Raw genomic sequence first — 18839 nt, forward strand, 5'->3', positions numbered from 1 at the left:
ATTCTGTTTATTAAATTGTTAAATATTTATTCATTTTAAATAACTGCTTTCTTATTGCATGTAGTTTTAACAAATTATTACTCCAGTCATTATTGCTTTTAATATTATTACTATTAATACTACTACTACTACTACTACTACTACTAATACTAATAATAATAATAATAATAATAATAATAATAATAATAATAATAATAATAGACGTAGTGGCGCAGTAGGTAGTGCTGTCGCCTTGCAGCAAGAAAGTTGCTGGTTCAAGCCTCGGCTGGGTCAGTTGGCGTTTCTGTGTGGAGTTTGCATGTTCTCTCTCCAATCGCATAGGTTTCTTCCGGGTACTCCGGTGTCCCCCACAGTCCAAAGATATGCAGTACAGGTGAATTGGGTAGGCTAAATTGTTAGAAGTGTACGAGTGTGAATGAGTGTGTATGGATGTTTCCCAGAGATGGGTTGCAGCTGGAAGGGCATCCGCTGCTTAAAACATGTGCATGATAAGTTGGCGGTTCATTACGCTGTGGCGACCCCTGATTAATAAAGGGACTAAGCCGACAAGAAAATTAATTATTGAATGAATAATAATAATAACAATAATAATAATTAATATTGACGTGATTTCTGATGGATCATGTGACTCTGAAGACTGGATTAATGAAGATGAAAATTAATCTTCAAAAACAATGGAATAAATGATTAAATTAAATGATAAACTACTTTTGAACAGTTATGTTATAGTGCAATAACATTTCACAATTTTTACTGTATTTTTAAATGAAATAAATGCAGCCTTGGTAAGCAGGAGAAGCTTTTTTGAAACATTTAACAATGTTTTTTTGAAACATTGAAAAGACCCCAAACTTTTGACCGGCATTGTACATTAATAAGCAACAGAAAACTCACACTTCAGGCAGTCATGAACACGTTCAGGGCCATTAACTGAGATAATAAATGTTAATAATATTCAGTTTCTTCAGATTGTTTTACTTCACAAGACCTCAATGGATCGCCAGGGGCCAATGGTATAAATTTTGTTTTACCTGTCCTAAATAGGCATGGGACGATAACCGCTTTCAAGGTATTCCTTGGTGTGGAAAAGTCAAGGTTTTAAAAACCGCCAAACTTTTCTGCTATAGCATTTTTAAGGTATGTGCAAGACTTTTTTATTAATGTTTTTAGGACAACAGTAACTCCAGCAGAAAAGATCTTCAAAGATACCATTTTAAATTGTAAAGAAATCTGTGATTTTGAAACTAATAAAGACAGCAGAAGTATTTAGCCTGACATATTTACTGTTCCAAGATATTTTAAAAGTTTCTTTAGTCATCATAGTGTCAGAATCTTATACCGGTCCATACCTAGTCCTGAATATGTTTTTTTTTTTTTTTCTAAAGTGCCACTAGAGGTCTAATACATCTCTAATGTTCCACTAAAAAATACAGCACCTACTTCTTGGATGTCCAGAGGGTAAGTTAATTTACAGCTAATTTTCATTTTCAGATCAACTTTCCCCCTCTAAAGCCCAGTGCCACCATTTGACAAAATAAATAAATAAAATCATATCTAATGTTATACCTTTAATAAAAAAAAATTATGATACCTAGCATTTGAGATAATATAACTGGATTTTAAATGTATTTTATTAAGTATCCTATTTATGTACACAAAAAAAACTACAGAATTTAAGATCAGCAGTAACCTCAATTTTTTTTTCTTCATTTTGTTATTTTTTTAACATTTATTAATTTTCCCTTGGCTTAGTCTCTATTTTAGAGGTTGCCCCAGCTGAATGAACGGCCAACTATTCCGGCATATGTTTTTTATGCAGCGGATGCCACTCCAGCCACAACCCAGTACTGGGAAACACACACACACACTCATTCACTACAGACAATTTATATTTAAATACACTTATAGTGCATGTTTTTGGACTAAGGGGGACACCGGAGCACCCAAAGGAAACCCACGCCAACACAGTGAGAACATGCAAACTCCACACAGAAATGCCAACTGGCCCAGCTGGAACTCGAACCAGTGACCTTCTTGCTGTGAGGCGACAGTGCTAACCACTGAGCCATTGTGCCTCCTTTTTAACAACATGTTAATGATAATGTGTTTAATAGCATAAGGGCGAGACAAGCTGTCACTCACACAAGATCGACTAATAACAAACAACAATGATAAAAAGATCTAATCAATTAAACTCCACATCTACATAATCAATTGCAATATATGTAATAACAGTGATCAAGAACAGAATTAAAACATTTTATACCAAAATTTAATATAAGCGCATTCTTCAAAGATGTTTTCCTAAAACACAGTAATCATATGTTACCCATTCTCTAAACCTGATTTTCCAATTACGGCTGGAACACAGACTGGGACACAAAGTGGCTTTATTCCACTCGCCAATCTGTGACGGTGTTACAGTATTTCTTACGACCTCCAACCCCAAGACATTCTGCAGAAAGCCTTTCTAGATCACATTACTTCATATTAGTACATCCAACATTTTGACAGCATTCTAAGAGAGAGGCTTTTAGGTTCCTCGACGAACTTGAAATGCTGAACACTTTGCAGCACATTTAAAATGATCTATGACAATGTTGATTTGAGAAGCGAGAGGCCTAATCTAATAGCCAGATGCACCGATTAGAGTGTTTCATCGAAAATGCCCAAAGTGTGGTGTTGCAGTGCTAAAACTGATCTGAAGTGGCAATTCAATCAGCTAACAAGTACAAAACCTCCCGAGTCATTTCTCTATAGTTTGTATCCAGTAAAAATGATTGTGCATCAGAATTGTCTTATGATCTCTGAGTTAAAACATCTCAGTCTCCACGCCTTCTAATGGCTGGTTCACAACTACCTGATGGGAGAATCTGGAGTGATCATGCAAACAACCACAACCACAAATTTAAAAAAGATTGAACAACATGACACATCAGTGATCACAGGCAGCGAACGTGAGGTTTAGCCACTAAATAAAGAGACAAACAACACCGGAAGGTCTCTCTGTTTCCACACATGCTGAAAGTCCATATTTCAGGTCTCTGTACACAATCAGGGTTGCGCAAAAAGCAAGGACGAATCAATATGCAAGTGTTGCGCTTGTGAGACGAAACCACAAGAGAAGTTAGGGTTTCAGCAGAAGCGTTATCAAAAAGGACTGTCCATCAAACTTATATCAGTTCAAGCGGACAGGAAAGAGTTAGTATGATCCAAATACAATCTTGAATTTCTAATTAGCAAACGACAAAATAATATTTTATTTACTATTTTAACAGAATACAAAGAAATTAAACACATCAACACATTGTTCTATCAAGCAATCAGAAGAAAATACTGTTTTTTGCAAGTCTAAGATGTGCATTGTGTACACACACACACACACACACACACACACACAGCTATTAAGCTTTCCGTGCCATATGTCACTTTTAACAGTAACAGTAAGAATATCAGTCCCCTCTCAGACAAGACAAGGAACAATTGTCATTGCACTCATGCTTGGCTAAAGGGCAACCTAATTTAAATGAAAGGTTTTTCTATTGTCCAAAATAATCTTTTGAATCTGGAGGGGCTGCGTGGCCATAAATTATGAATTTGGCTGGAGTGACAGCAAGACCATAAGGCTACAGGCAGCACTATTCACAAAAGAAAAAAAAGAAAAGATTGCTAATCATTATACTGCTGTATATACTTATACATTAACTATGACACATATATTTAATACAATGGTCTCCTTGTTTATATAACCACAACGAATAGCTATAAAAGTGTATATAGAAAACAACTGCAAAGCTTCAGTTTGCCTGTAACTATACATATGTGTATTGTTTTTGTTTCATTGGGCATGGACACATCAGGGTTTGATATAGGCTAGATAAAGCAGATGAGTGCCAGTGACAGCTCGGCTGATGTCCTATACAGTTCAATTCAAAAGCTGGCACGTGCCAAGTCCGTATTATTTTCTCCCGTGACATATCATATGAGACGCAAGAAGAGCAGCTTTTTAAAAAAAGACTAATGAAGTTACGATCGATTAAAATAAGAAATGGGGGTGTCCTGTTCTCCCCAAAGGAAAGTAGGCAGAGATGCGGTTGTTACGGACGTTAATGCAAATACATTGTAACGCTGCAACACTTTGTGGTTGTATGTAAATAAACGTACCTGGTCTGGTAGATCCGTCACGACAGACGATTAGTGGGTTACACAAAAACTCTTTGTAGACGAGGACCACCGCACAGACGTGCGATTCGCTTGAGCTGGTCCATTCACCGCTTTAAAATGCGACACTCTGGACGTCTCGACGCTGCGCTCAACACAACTGTATCTCCCAGAGAGCGCGTCACCTTCACTGGGTTGCCAGATGCTCGCTGTATGACCACGACTTCATATAGATGTTTCCATTAAATCACGGTGTCAAACAAGCACGGCCTGAATTTGGTGGATTTTATAAAGATTCCCACATTTGAATGAGACAACTACTTAAAACGCGCAATCTTAAATCTAAATCACTGAGGAGAAATTCCCTCCGACCGTGTAAAACACAGCGGGTTTGCGCGAGGAGCTTTTATCCCACACAGGCAACTCCTTTACTGGTTCACGGTCTGTGGAAAAATTTTAATAGCAGCAGCCTCATTGGCTTATACGCTATATGACGGAAACATTTTGACGACTGCTATTGGTTGTTGGCTTTAACCCCGCCCTCTTTTGTTGTGTTTTGCAAGAGAGCCCCGTGCTGATACAAGGGTCTTAAAGGGACAGCACATGGTGCCTGAGAAAATAAGACTTTGGCTTATTTCAGTTTTTTCACTTGAATAGATGTCACGAATAGAGTTAAATGATAAACAACTGAAATTATTTGTAATTACAGAAACAAGATCATATTTTTATTACATAAAACATATATCTATTTTAGGCACATAAATATTTAGAAAACATTCACAAATAGTCAGATGTGATGTTTGCACTCATTGCAAAAATTCTGACTCAATGCATTTATTCTATTTACTAAACAGTTAAAGGGCATCTAAGGTAGGTGTCAGTTAAAAAGATCTTAATCTGAACCCTTTCCAGAAGACACAAAACTTCATAATGTGTTAATATTAGGCTAGATTTAGGTCACAAGCATCTAAGGACAATGTTATTTTGATGTCCAATAGCGATGTGAAATTTCTGGCTGGAGTTATAGATATTTTTCACCACTTTGGTGACCCGAAAAGATGGATTATACATTTTAGGTTTGATTTTCTTGCCAAGAATTAAAAAACTCAAAAGTATGATAATTACAACATGACTTGAATCCAGCTTGTTGTCTCTGCAGATGTTGCAGTTAAAGGTTCAGTTACATTAGAAAAAAAAAACAAATCTGTAATATTTTGACAGGAAAAATGCCAATTTTCAATTGTGAAGCAAAAGTGATCTCACTGTGAAATCTACAGAGGAAAACTGCTCTACCCTGATATTTCTCATTGTAGATTAAAGTCACTGTATTTGGAGGGTTACTTCCAAACTGTGCATTTTAATTTAGTAAAAATCTGGCAAATCTGTGGGTTAACAAATATTATTCCAGTGGTGTTTCTAACCTTTATCGGTATCAAAAAACAACAACAAAAAAAAAGAGGGTTTTTTTATAAAACTATCATCACCAGTTGTGGTTAAACAGCTGACAGAAATTAATTACATGAAGGAAATAGGATGTCAAGTTAAGTCAGTTTTCCATAAGCTCCATGGTCAGACAATGATTTACCAGAAGCAATCAGAGTGTGATTCAGAAGCCAGAAACACATTTCAGACAAAATACAAGAACGTTTTGACTTAATATCGGACAGAATTAAAACAACAGTGCCTTTTTTGTCTATTCACCTTGTCTGTCTGCAATAATGTTTTTAATAATTTATTTGGAGCAAGTATTAATGTTGTGTGGATTCTTCCAATCTATTTAACAGACAGCTAAAGCATATATGAAAAGACTGATCATTTTGAAAGTGTACTAGCTACTTTTTAAGGGTAAATACAATGATGAATAAAAAGTACATGAAATGTACTGAAATGTAATCAGTTTCAAGAGTTCACACTTAGCTGATGATTGATTATAAAGTGTGTTTGGCATGCTGTCCCAGGAAAGAGAGTCCTGAGCTCATAAGGTCCTCAAGCCGGGGCTCAATCTCATTTTCAGGGTGAAAGGGGAGTTTGAGCTCAGGTAGATCTTGAGAACTCTCCTGCTTATTTATGGCTAATGACAACAAATTAGGTATTGCTGTGGAGAGATATACTGCAGAGTAAGTGCTCATCTATGGTGCCAGTTTGGTTTGATCAATTCACTGATGTAGCATGTCTTTGGACAGTGGGAGGAAACCGGGGAAAACCCACGCGAAGGGTCATGTTTACCTCGAATACTGACATTTATATCCGGTATGGCAACCAAATCTAACATCTGATAGACGTCCTATTGGTAACATCAACACAACATCAAGCTGTAACATTATTAGACGTTGATATTTGGTTGTTTTTAGGTTGTGTTGGAAAGTAACCAAAATGCAATGTCTGTCGGAGGTTAGACATTGACATCAGGCCAGACGTTTGGCTCTGACGTCAACCTGATTTTCATTTCCAAACAAAATGCATCGTCCCACAACATTGAGGCACAACGTCAATGTCATGTTATGTTGGCATCCTGTGCCTGCTGGTCTGATTCTTGGTGATTCATAAAATCCAAGTCAATAGTTTTCAGCACTTTGAAAGTAAAAACAAACCTCAAGGCATCACCAGTAGTTTTAGCCTTTCCCCCATTGCCTATTTTTGTTTGTTTTTTTTTTTTCACTTTCAAAGACTTGGTAGTCAATGACCTGTATTTTATGACTCACCAAGGACCACGGTTTAAAAAAAAAAACACCTTTAATAATCTTTAAAAGAAACAAACCACCTATTTGTGCCCTGAAGTTAAGTAAATTATTATGAATTAGTCATTTTGGGTCAACTACTGTATCACTTTAACTTGTGGAATCCATCTTAGCCACAACATAATTTAGTGACATCAAAGTTTCCAAGTTGGAAGTCTGGCATCACATCTTCTGCTCCGCTGTTCCTTACAGAAATTGTAGCTTCCTGAGTTGGAATGTGTGCAGAATTACTGGCCACACAAGCATCATGCAGAGTAAGTTGAATGTGACACCTATTACTGCACTAATAGAACATTACATGAAAACAGAGCACTCAGCTGCTCAGAAACCAGGATATTTTGAGACCCTAAAAGCTCTCATTACTTCAGTTTCTCAGTCTATGGTTCACTTTTTTTTTACTAATACTGTGGTTAAAACACATTGTGGAGCTAATTTTATGGAAAACTGGCAGTCTTCATAAGAGGGATTTATTTATTAATTTTTAAGAACACACCAGTCTTGAATTTTTAAAGGCATATATAAAAATACATCAGGGGAAATAAGTATTGAACATGTCATGTTTTTTTCCTGGGAGTAATACTTCTAAAGTAGCTACTGACATAGAATTAAACCAGATTTTGGTAAAAACCCAAACAATACAAACATAAAAATTAAACAAAACAAATTAAATCTAAAAAATTGGTTCTGTTGTAATAACAATGAAATGACACAAGGACTGTCTGAACTACTAAAATGTATTTAATACCTTATATAAAAGTTTTTTTGGTGACGGCAGCTTAAAGACGGCTCACATTTGTCACATGAATGGCTCAGGTGTAAGATGTTGTTCAACAGAGTGTAAAAATCTTGATGGTTTTGTGGGTGCTGTCTATCAAATATGATCTTTATTTTGTATTTTCTATTGGATTCAAGTCAGGTGATTGGCTGAACCATTCTACAGCTTGGTTATCTTTCTCTGAAATGTCACCTCTAGTTTTATCTTTATCGTCCTGCTTATGTAGATGTTGGACAAAAGCAGCAAATATTAATTTACACTGCCGAAGGGCAAAGGGTTGCTGAAAAACTACTGAGAGATTTCAGCTGCAGTCTGGGCTTTCACTGCCTTTCTACACCTTCCTTTCTTCGTGTGTTCAATACTTTTTCCCTGTGTCTTTTCATTTTATTATGTATAACTTAATTTGTAAACTACTTAGATTTGTTTTCTTTGGACACAGTATATGAATTTCTTTGGTTGTTACCAACGTCTGCTGAAAATTTCAGGTCAACAGCACCTTTAGAAATATGATTTCTGAGAAAAATGGTGATGTTTTCAATACGTATTTTCCCTGCTGTACATGTAATATTTTATTATAATATTTTTTTATTTATTCTCATATAGCAGACTTTTATTTAATGTATCGCATGGTTTAATGTTATACATTATGCATGGACAACATTTGGATCAAATTAGTCTAAATAATTTAATAATAATCATTTTCCCCTTTACAAATCATAAATTATGATCAGATCTCTCTCGGTTCTTCAAAGGCAAATGCACACCTGTGAGGGTTAACGTCTTCCTTTGGAAGCAGAACTGCAGGCTCAGTTAGATATTGCTCATGGAAATGATTCATGAACAGAATTCCAAAAAGCCCTGATCAATAGATCCCACAACTTTGAGTTTGCATGCTTGATTATATTTCCATATGTTCACTCGAGTAGGAAGCTCCAAACAGTTCACGGTTTTATAAAAAAAACTAATCACGCCATCCTTTTCAGACAGATTTGACAATCAAACAAAAGTCACAATTCCTCTGGGAGATCGTTTGTTCCTGGTCTGTAGCTCCGGCTATTCAAATATCATCTGTGAGAGATGACAAAAATATTACAGTCTATATAATGGCTAACAAGCAGGTGGGTCAGACATGGCATCTTTAACAATATGTCCCCGGAGAGTGGAATGGATGGTGCTGAGAAAGCACACCAAAGTGTGGGAACAGATGGGTCCTGAGAGAATGGCAGGAAATCACAGCCTGTGTGGTGCAACATAGTGTGTCGCCGTATGGGCCTGTTCAAATCTGCAGTGGGACAGGCTCCGGGACAGAAAAAAGGGAGACCCCCAAGTGTGAACTCTTCCTATATGGTCTCTGTGCAATTTGTTGCATAAACAACAACAGGATTAGAGCAAAGAAATTTGTGTATTGTCTGCTGTGATTTACCACAGAAATGTACTAGCGAATACAAAGTATGGGATAAGTCTTAAATAATTATTAATTATCATCATCATTTTCTTGTCGGCTTAGTCCCTTTATTAATCCGGGGTCGCCACAGCGGAATGAACCACCAACTTATCCAGCAAGTTTATCATTCCCTTTCAGCCGCAACCCATCTCTAGGAAACATCCACACAAACACTCATACACTACGGACAATTTAGCCTACCCAATTCACCTTTACTGCACGTCTTCTGACTGTGGGGTAAACCGGAGTACCCGGAGGAAACCCACGCGAAGGCAGGGAGAACATGCAAACTCCACACAGAAACGCCAACTGAGCCGAGGTTCGAACCAGCAACCTTCTTGCTGTGAGGCGACAGCACTATCTACTTCACCACTGCCTCGCCCCTATTATTAATTATGTATTGTTAATTATTAATTCATATTTATTAAAATGATAAACGTGGTGATCAACAGCAAAGCATCAGACATGGTCAATATCTGTGTTTTTCCCCATTGATAATCCAACAGAATTTAAGTCAATTAGAACCAAAACTGTTTGTTTGCCATTGTTCTTCAAAAAACTTATTCAATGATCCATCGATAAAAAAGAGATTTGGAATAACATGAGTGGGAGTAAAAATTAAGATTGAAATTTCCTTTTTGAGTGTATTATTCCTTTTAGAACAGTTCTTTGTTTAATAACATAAGGCATTACCAGGGCCGGAGTGGGACTCCTTTTCAGCCCTGGAGTTTCAAGCCTTAGACCGGGCCACCTCAGTTCATGAATACATTGATATACTGTAACGTCATTTCCAATTAAGTTTCTAATGACACGATCACGTCTTTTTCAAGAAAAAAACAGCTGCTTTAGAACTTCAAAAGTTTTTTATAAATATGAGAACATTAAAGGGTAGCTAAATCTCCAACTCTATTCTTTAAAACAGGGGTCACCAAACTTGTTCCTGGAGGGCCGTTGTCCTGCAGATTTTAGCTCCAACCCTAATAAAACACACCTGAACAAGCTAATCAAGCTCTTACTAGGTATATTTGAAACACTCAGGCTGGTGTGTTGAGGCAAGTTAGAGCTAAACCCTGCAGGGACACTGGCCCTCCTGGACTGAGATTGGTGACCCCTGCTTTAAAACATCACAATGTCCTTTCCTGTAAAATCTGAATATATATTCTGTGCAAAATTCTTTATAGATATCCAGTCCTTTGTAACGGGGGTCAATCAAAAAATTTAAATAAAATATGTACACCTATAAATTGCTCAACTTTTGCTCATGGGGCTGCAAGAAAATGAATAAAAAGAGCAGAGCTGTGGCAAAATAATAAATAAAAAGATTGAGGCTATGGTCAAATAAATAAATAAATGAAAAAAGTGCGACTGCTGAGAGTGCAAGCAGCTGGGGACACTGGCCCTCGCGGCCAAAAAACGGACCAGCCCACTGGGAATTCTCCCGGTCCTCCCAATTAGCCAATCCGGGTCTGGGCATTACAGTATGGAATTGGAAGTTTGATGCATAATAATTATTCATAAGACACAGAAAATGGCAACACTTAAGGAACACTTAACACATAATTTGGTTGAAATCTACACCATTTCCAGCAGACGATTTTTGCAGTCCAACTCAAAACAAAGCCATTGTGACACCAGGCCCCTTATGAAAGAAGAATGACATCGTGATTATATCTGTGACAAATACCGCTGATCAGGAGCAACACTTTTCTACAATTACATGACATAGATTTCTTATTCCCAATAGCTTTGATTGAGGCACTTAGTGTAAACAAAAACACTGCTATTACAGGGAGCATGCAACTGAAAATTATAACTGTGATAATTTGTCTGACTTAAGCCTTTTGGATGGTCTTGGCTTAATGAAAGCTGTTATGGAACATTTCTGCCGTCAGTCTAAATGTCTGACTTTTCTGAGTTTATGTTGGACCCCATTAGAAGCTTTCGTACCAGAAGGATTTTTCATAGTTTTTAGTAACTAGCAACAATTTCAGTTATTGGGACACCTTTTAGGGTGTCAGACAACACCCCTAATGTTTGCAGACCAAACAGGAAACATGCCGCTTGCTTGTTCACATGCCATTTACACAAGAACAGAATTTTTGTGACTGAAGTTTTTAGCACTGTTGTTGTGTCGTTGTAAACGGGAGTCTTTAAACATGATGACGTCATGCTTGCATATGGGTTTAGGGAGGTGTAGATTAAAAGAATACGCAAATAAGCATATTCAGCAATGGTGGACTACATAGCGTTGTTGTTGCTCAAATGTTTGCTAACGTTTCCTTAGCAAAGAGCAGATTTACTTCAAATTACAACCAACAGTGTAGACCAATCTTACCCACATGGCAAATTCTACATACACATCAGCCCTAAGCCACCAACCGCACTTCGTCGCTACCTTACAGGCAGGATGCGAATCACAGGGGGGTTTGGCTGGGTCTGACCCTCATTATCGCTTGATCCCTCCTGAAGGACAACAAACAAGATGTACGAGGTGGTCTGCCCTTTAAAAATTTAAGAAATAGTTAAAATTAGATGAATAGTTTGTATTTTATTATACACTTGCTCACATGGAAGTTAAAGAGTAAAATATTAATATGTCTTTCATTGTAAGCCATTAATTGGTGCAAGAAAGTAAACTTGTCACTGTTTAATATCACAGATGCCATTGAGAACCACTTATTATCCCTCAAAATTTTGCCAATGAATTAAATGTAAAATAATTAAGCCTATATAATACAGCCTATAAATTAGGTTCACTGAAGCATATTACACAAACTAACATTACTGGAAAAAATTGACCCACCTGATCATCAATTTACACCCTGCTTACAGGTACTGTTTACTAACAAGGTGACGGGCCAAACACTGGTCTGGCATATTTAATATATCATTTTTGGTTGTTTTCACGGATGTGTAAAATCAGATCGTTCTGAAAACATTGCGTAAACACCAAACTTTAAAAAAAAATGCATAGCCTGAATGAGCTGCTTCAGATTAAGGTCTAGGAAAATAGGAAAATATAACTCAACAAAATATATACTACTGCTGTCAGAGAATTGAAAACACAGATAGAGGCTGAAGTTGAAAGTATGAAACACCTGCATAGATTTATATAGTCTTACATGACACACACACACACACATAGAAAGACAATGTTAGCAAAAAGCGGAGGTTACAGCTAATAGGAACTACTGGTGCAAAAGACACTGTATTTGGTTGTCATTTTTTTCTATTTGTATAAATAAAATGTTTACGTTCCATCTCTGTTAACGCAGAAACACGGCTCTGATCATTTTTTTAATGCAATGCTTGATGGTTCTGTCAGAGATACTAGTGAAGGTGTGAATGCAACCAGAAAATGGCCTGGGTGAGGATTTGAGTTCTTGGGGACTGGCTAGTTCCTATAACCAAGTTCATAACTACTATTCATTATTTACTATTCTTTACTGTATATATATATAAATTCAAAACATTCCTCAAACGGGTCCCCAGAAGCAGTCACTTTGAATAAGTAGGCTAAATGATAACAGAGCTCTACTTTTTGGGTGAGCTAACGGTATGTTTAAGTTGCATTTTCATAACCTCAAAAATAATCCTTGAAGGTTTTTTTAAACCCCTACTTAAATTTTCCGTCTCAACAAAATATATACTGTGCTAACTGCTGTCAGAGAATTGAAAACACAGACAGAGGCTAAAGAAGATGAATCCTATACCACCACACAGTTTTTCTGTCAGCTCTGGTCTTTCCAGCCAGGGTTGGAATCCAGTCTCATGTAGATCCTCAGTCAAACCAGTAAACACATTTAAAAATACAAGCACACAACCTCAATCTTAATTCAAACCATTCAGTCACCCATTGAGGTCTCAAAAAAGGTTTGATGCAATAACGAGAATGAAATGGCACTTATTTAGCAAGAAACATCGAAAGAAAAGGATCAAGTTTCCACAGACAGTTAGCTTGAGTTTAGCGTCAATACTTTATTGGAACCACATGTCTCGAGGAACCACAAGATTCAAAGCATTTGGAAGGACATTGTGTAAAAAGTGAGAAGTCAAAAGGCTTTGATTATTTGCAGCTCTGGATATATGTGTATGCGTGAGCTCTCTGTCCCAGTCCTCCTCTCCTGCAATCAAATTCTTAATCAGTCACACTGTGTCTGGCTTGATTAGGTAAAAGCCTCCAAGCTTTGCCAAAAACAGAAGATTGGGGGACAAAGGGGCAGGGTGATGAAGTGCTTGGCCCAGATAACTTGCCTGTTCATACTCAAGGGTACACGCAGGAATTAAAACTCCACAATGCTCTGTTTTACACTATCAATTAAATTAAACCATCTCATTTTGTTAGAAAGCAACATTAACAGCTGTAGAAATTTGAACAAATTCAAAGCTAAATGCTCATGGACATCTGAACGCCATGGCTATTTGTGTTTGAAAGTTTTATTGCAAATCCGTTACTGGAGAGTTACTCCAAATGCAGTTTAAATTGCTGCCACTGTTCTGTAAAGACATTCCAGTAGATGCTGGGATTTGCCCCATTCAGACACAAAAATATCAGTGAGGTCAGACTGTGATGTTGGGGGACGGGGTCTGGCATTTCAATTCATCCCAGAAGTGTCTAATGGGGTTCAGCTTGGGCACGTTCTTCAACAGCACATTCAGCAAACCAAGACTCTTAAACCGGCTCTGCACTGATGTTGTGTGGTTTATAGTTAGAGAAAATGTTTATTCTAATAATACACTGTAACCATTAAAAACTGTGTGAATCTTGTGGAAGAACATTGTTTTACCTGAGCTGCGCCTTGTTTTCAGCACTACACTGAATCTCATAAAGGTCACCCGAGCAGGTGTCATGTGCTGTTGTTTTGAGTAATGGAAACATTGATGTTTCAAATTAATTACATTTCAAAAGCTTTCAAGATGTCAGTTTTGAACCCCTGTCTGTGAACCACAATAAAAAACACAGCCTTAAAGTCTACATTAAATCATAATGTTGTACTCTTCTTATTTCTATATGCTTGTTATAAACGAATGAAATGCCTTTCAGTGCATCTCACTTTGTCCATTCGTTAATCTTCATCAAATTAGTTAGGAAACCAGTTAGCAACACCAGTTATTCAACGATTTAATCTGTTTCTAGAGGACACAATTATACTCTGCCCTGCTTTTTTTCCTAATTTCACGACCATATTAATGTGATACTACACGTCACAATATCAGAAAAAAAAACACAATCTTAACTTCCGTTTCATGCCGACTTTAAGTGGCAACTACTCTGGATGGAAAGAGTCTTTGTTTGATTTATTGGCCACTCATATTATTTACAAAGCAGGTTACATGATCCATCTTTAAAACATAAAATCCAGCATAGCACTAAAAACAAAATGACCATGAACATATTCATGAAAGTTCTCATGCTGCTAAAGAGCTACATAGCTGAATTTATAAATAATTGTATCTGTTGAGTATGAAACAAGATACCTCGGGGGAGCTTTTTAAATGCCAAACACAAAGTTGATTCAAGAGTCATTAAAGACACTATCTTTGTTTGCATGCCTGTAAACCTCTTTTTTGAGTTTTTTATTTTTATTTTACTAATGATTTGCCAGTTTGCATTGGTCAAAATTCCTTGTTTGTTTTTACAACTGCCTTTCATTCATTCATTCATTCATTCATTCATTCATTCATTTTCCTTTGGCTCGGTCCCTTTATTCATTAGGGGTCACCACAGCGGAATAAACCGCCAACTTATCCAGCATATGTTTTACACAGCGGGTGCCATTCCAGCTGCAACCCAATACTGGGAAACATCCATACACCCTCATTCATACTCATACACTACAGACAATTTAGTTTATTCAATTCACCTATAGCGCACATGTCTTTGGACTGTGGTGAAAACCGAAGCACCCGGAGGTAATGCACGCCAACATGGGGATAACATGCAAACTCCACACAGAAATTCCAACTGACCCAGCCAACACTCGAACCAGCGACCTTCTTGCTGTGAGGCAACAGTGCTAACCATTGAGCCTCTGTGCCACCTCCAATTGACTTTCAGTTTGATACTATTCCCACAAGTGCAACCAGAAAATGCATGGTCCCTTTTCTCTTTAAGAGCATGACAAGACGCACAAAGGCAAATTTGACACGTGTATTATATAAACACCGTAGGGTTTTGGGGTAAGAGTAAAAAGAACTGCTTAAAATGGATTCACAATGTATGCGGTGCAAGTATAGTAAGCATAAAGAAGTTATCATTCATTTATTTGATCAAACATATTGTAAATCAGTAGTAGATACCTTCATCTTTGCTGTCAGCTTTACCAGTTTGTCTGCACTTTGCAATGTTTTATGTATTATGTAAAAAGTGATTTACACAAGGGGTGGCACAGTGGCTCAGTTGTAAACACTGTCGCCTCACAGCAAGATGGTCACTGGTTCCAGTCCTGGCTGGACCAGTTGGTGTTTCTGTCTGGAGTTTGCATGTTCTCCCCGTGTTCGTGTGTGTTTTCCTCGGGTGCTTCAGTTTCCCCCAGTCAAAAAACATGCGCTATACAGTAGGTGAATTAAATAAGCTAAATTGGCTGTAGTGTCTGTTAATGCGAGAGTGTATGGGTGCATCCACTGCATAAAACATATGCTAGAAAAGTTGGTGGTTCATTCTGTTGTGTCGACCCCTGATTAATAAAGGGACTAAAGGAAAATAAATTAATTAATAAATTTTTTATTACAAAAAAAAAACATTTTGCCCTTAACATTTTGACAACAGAGAACATTTCAGGCAGTTTTGCCTTTCTTTTTTCCTGTTCCCTGATATACATGTTGTATATTAAATCATATATAACAGGTTTTTAAACAAAGTATTGATCAGGTTGATATTATGGTCTTTGAAACTCATATATTATATAGAAATTGATTATATAAAAAATACAGTGGGATTAGTTTGGACGTAGCACAGTGCTAATTTAGCAAATACACAGCTAAACAAGCTGACTTTAGCATGTTAGTTGCAGTGCTCTACGCAACAACAAGCTATTGTAAACAAGCTAATATTACTAGATAAGTAATATTTTAATCGCTAATATAGCAGATTCATGGAAAATTACATTGGTAATCAGCATTTTTGCTGCAAATAATTTATAAATCAGTCTACATCAACTACATTAAAGAGAATCGCTTCATTTACAGTGAATAAAATACTCTTCTTACTGGAGTTCAACACTACTCCAGCATGGAGCCACACACTTGACTTGAATGCATTTCTTGCGTTCGTCTTTTTTTTTTTTTTTTACTTACACAATTATTTATGTATACATTCTTACCCTTCATAAATTTTAACTGGTACAAAACGCTGCAGCCTGTATTATCACAAAAACTCCCTCTATCTGTCACATCACATCCATTCTACAACAGCTTCACTGGCTTCTCATCTTTTTCAGAATTAATTATAAAATACTTCTTCTTACTTTTATAGCCATTCACAATCTCACTCCTCCATACCTTGCTAATCTTCTTCATATCGCCACACTTTCTTGAACACTCAGGTCTTCTTCTTCCGTTAACCTCACTGTTTCCTCTGTTCGCCTTGTCACCATGAGGAGCAGATCCTTCAGCCACTTTGCTCCTCAGCTTTGGAATTCACTTCCTCCTAATCTCCGTAATTTAGACTCTCTTTTACAATTTAAATCCAAACTCAAAACATATCTGTTTAGAACAGCTTATTCCCTTTAAACCGACTGCATTTTTAAAGTTTGTATTGTATTCTATTGACTTTTATTGTGTTTTTATTTGAACTGATTGTTTTAGCTGTCCTGTATGGTGACCTTGAGTGTAATGAAAGGCGCCTTTAATTAATATGCATTATTATTATATTTTTCACAATAGAGAATGCGATTTTTAAAAATCATTATTTAGGGGTAAAACCACCGGGACTTAAATGAATGAAGTTGGCCAATTGTAACCTTTGCTTTGGCCCGACATCCTATCTAAAAAGAGAGGAAGAATTTTGGGGAGGGTTGGAGTAAATGCTTTTAATACACAAATAATTATAAATAACCTCCATAATGTTATAAATTAAATTCTTATGTTTTCATTATAATAGGTTGATTATGATGTGTAAAAACAATATAATACATTAATTAATCTAATTAAAGTACTGTTTTATGTTTAGTTTTAAATAAACGAGGAAAGTATTCATGGAAACTTTGTAATGCAGCTTGATATGTACCTTCGGCCTACGGCTCTCAATCAAGTTTGGTTTTTGGACCTCCATAAGAATAATTTTGGGCACCCCTGGTTTACACAAACAACCCAGACATTTTTTTTTTATTTTAAACTCCTATTTCTTTTAGTTTTAATTAAATAAAAACAGCTTTTACATTTCTATATTATTAAGAAAAAAAAATTAGTTGGATAAAAACCACTGTTGTCCAATGACTTGACTAATTAAACTAATTAACATAGTCAAGCCATTGAATTTCATTTTAGGCTGAATACTAGAATCTTGCAAGTAAAAAAATGTCATGTACTGTCATTGTGGCAAAGACAAAATAGATTTGTTATTAGAAATGAAATCTTTTGATTACAAATGTGTTGAAAACTGTTAAAACAGCTCTTGGGAATTATTTTTAAAGAATTAAAATTTCACAAGAGGGCTACAAAAATATGCTCTCAATTTAAAGGAAATAATAATAAAACCACATTTTAACAGTAGTTCATATTAATAAATATACTGGCATATATATTATGGACCGTAACTGTAGCGTTATTCACACTTTGCCATTTATTGCACCACACATGTCAATGGAAAGAATAATGTGCTGCCTTTCTGCTAGACTCTGATTCCATAACTGTTTTTAAAGTAATACTCTAGTTTATTAAAAAATGTCTGCATCTAGTGCTCTAGCACAATTTAGCAGTGGCGTCCACCTGGCCCGACTGTAAACAAGTCTGCAGTTTGTGTATAGCTCCGTGGCAAATGTTATACGCACTGAATTAGCAGGCTTGTCCCCACAGTTTAATTGAGGTGAATCGAGCCTGGCGGGGAGCCAGGTCCGATTTTTGACTAAGCTGATTTTCATTACCCACTGTGTTTAGGGTTATGATCCTAAGGCAGATGGTTTATCCAGAGAGATTTCAAGGTAAGGAAACATCAGTTATTTAGTCATACGCAGTTCACAATAAATACAAACAGGCTTATGTTGCACATGCCCTGAGTGAGAGCTCTTTACTGCAGGAGCGGTGTAAAGTTTCTCATTTAAAAGATAGCGCTTACATGGATGCTGTGTCATCTGGGATTACTTGCATGCTTTTACAGCGGGAGCCATTTAGTCAGGGTCATTAGGTGAGATTGCACTGTAAAAAAGGTGGTAAAGAGAAATAAGGCTGCTTTACATTTTTGCATTCATGTAGCTCAAATATGATGCAACTCCAGGGTCATGAGTTCAATTCCCAGTTAATGGAGGCCTTAAAGGGGTCAGGATATGAAAAATAAAAGTTCCTTCAATCTTTTCACAAATGAGAGGTCATAGCCTTATAAAAACACTGTACGTTTTAGAACTCAAAACTTTCTAGTTCATCTAAATTATTTTATTTTATTACACAATTGTTCACAATCCAGGCATTATTTGCTTTGATTTTCAAAAGAATTTGTAATACATTGCTCTGTATGTTCAGCGGATCGACCAGTTATGTTGCAACTCACAAGTGTGATTAACTGTTT

At 36.6% G+C, this 18839-nt stretch overlaps 2 protein-coding genes across 7 annotated transcripts in view; one reads left to right on the plus strand and one right to left on the minus strand.

The window, feature by feature from the left end:
• Positions 1–4293, minus strand: part of tpst1 (tyrosylprotein sulfotransferase 1) — a 78620-nt gene extending 74327 nt beyond the window's left edge. For 5 of the 6 annotated variants that reach the window (XR_015508344.1, XR_015508345.1, XR_015508347.1 and 2 more), the window contains exon 1: positions 4165–4293. The gene's annotated coding sequence lies outside the window, so the exon portion shown is untranslated. 6 annotated transcript variants of the gene reach the window in all.
• Positions 1–18839, plus strand: part of LOC147833651 (uncharacterized) — a 734785-nt gene that overhangs the window by 683665 nt on the left and 32281 nt on the right. The window lies entirely within an intron of this gene.

Source organism: Danio rerio, chromosome 15 (genome assembly GCF_052040795.2).
Source record: "Danio rerio strain M-AB ecotype USA chromosome 15, GRCz13ab, whole genome shotgun sequence".
Taxonomy (NCBI): Eukaryota; Metazoa; Chordata; class Actinopteri; order Cypriniformes; family Danionidae; genus Danio; species Danio rerio.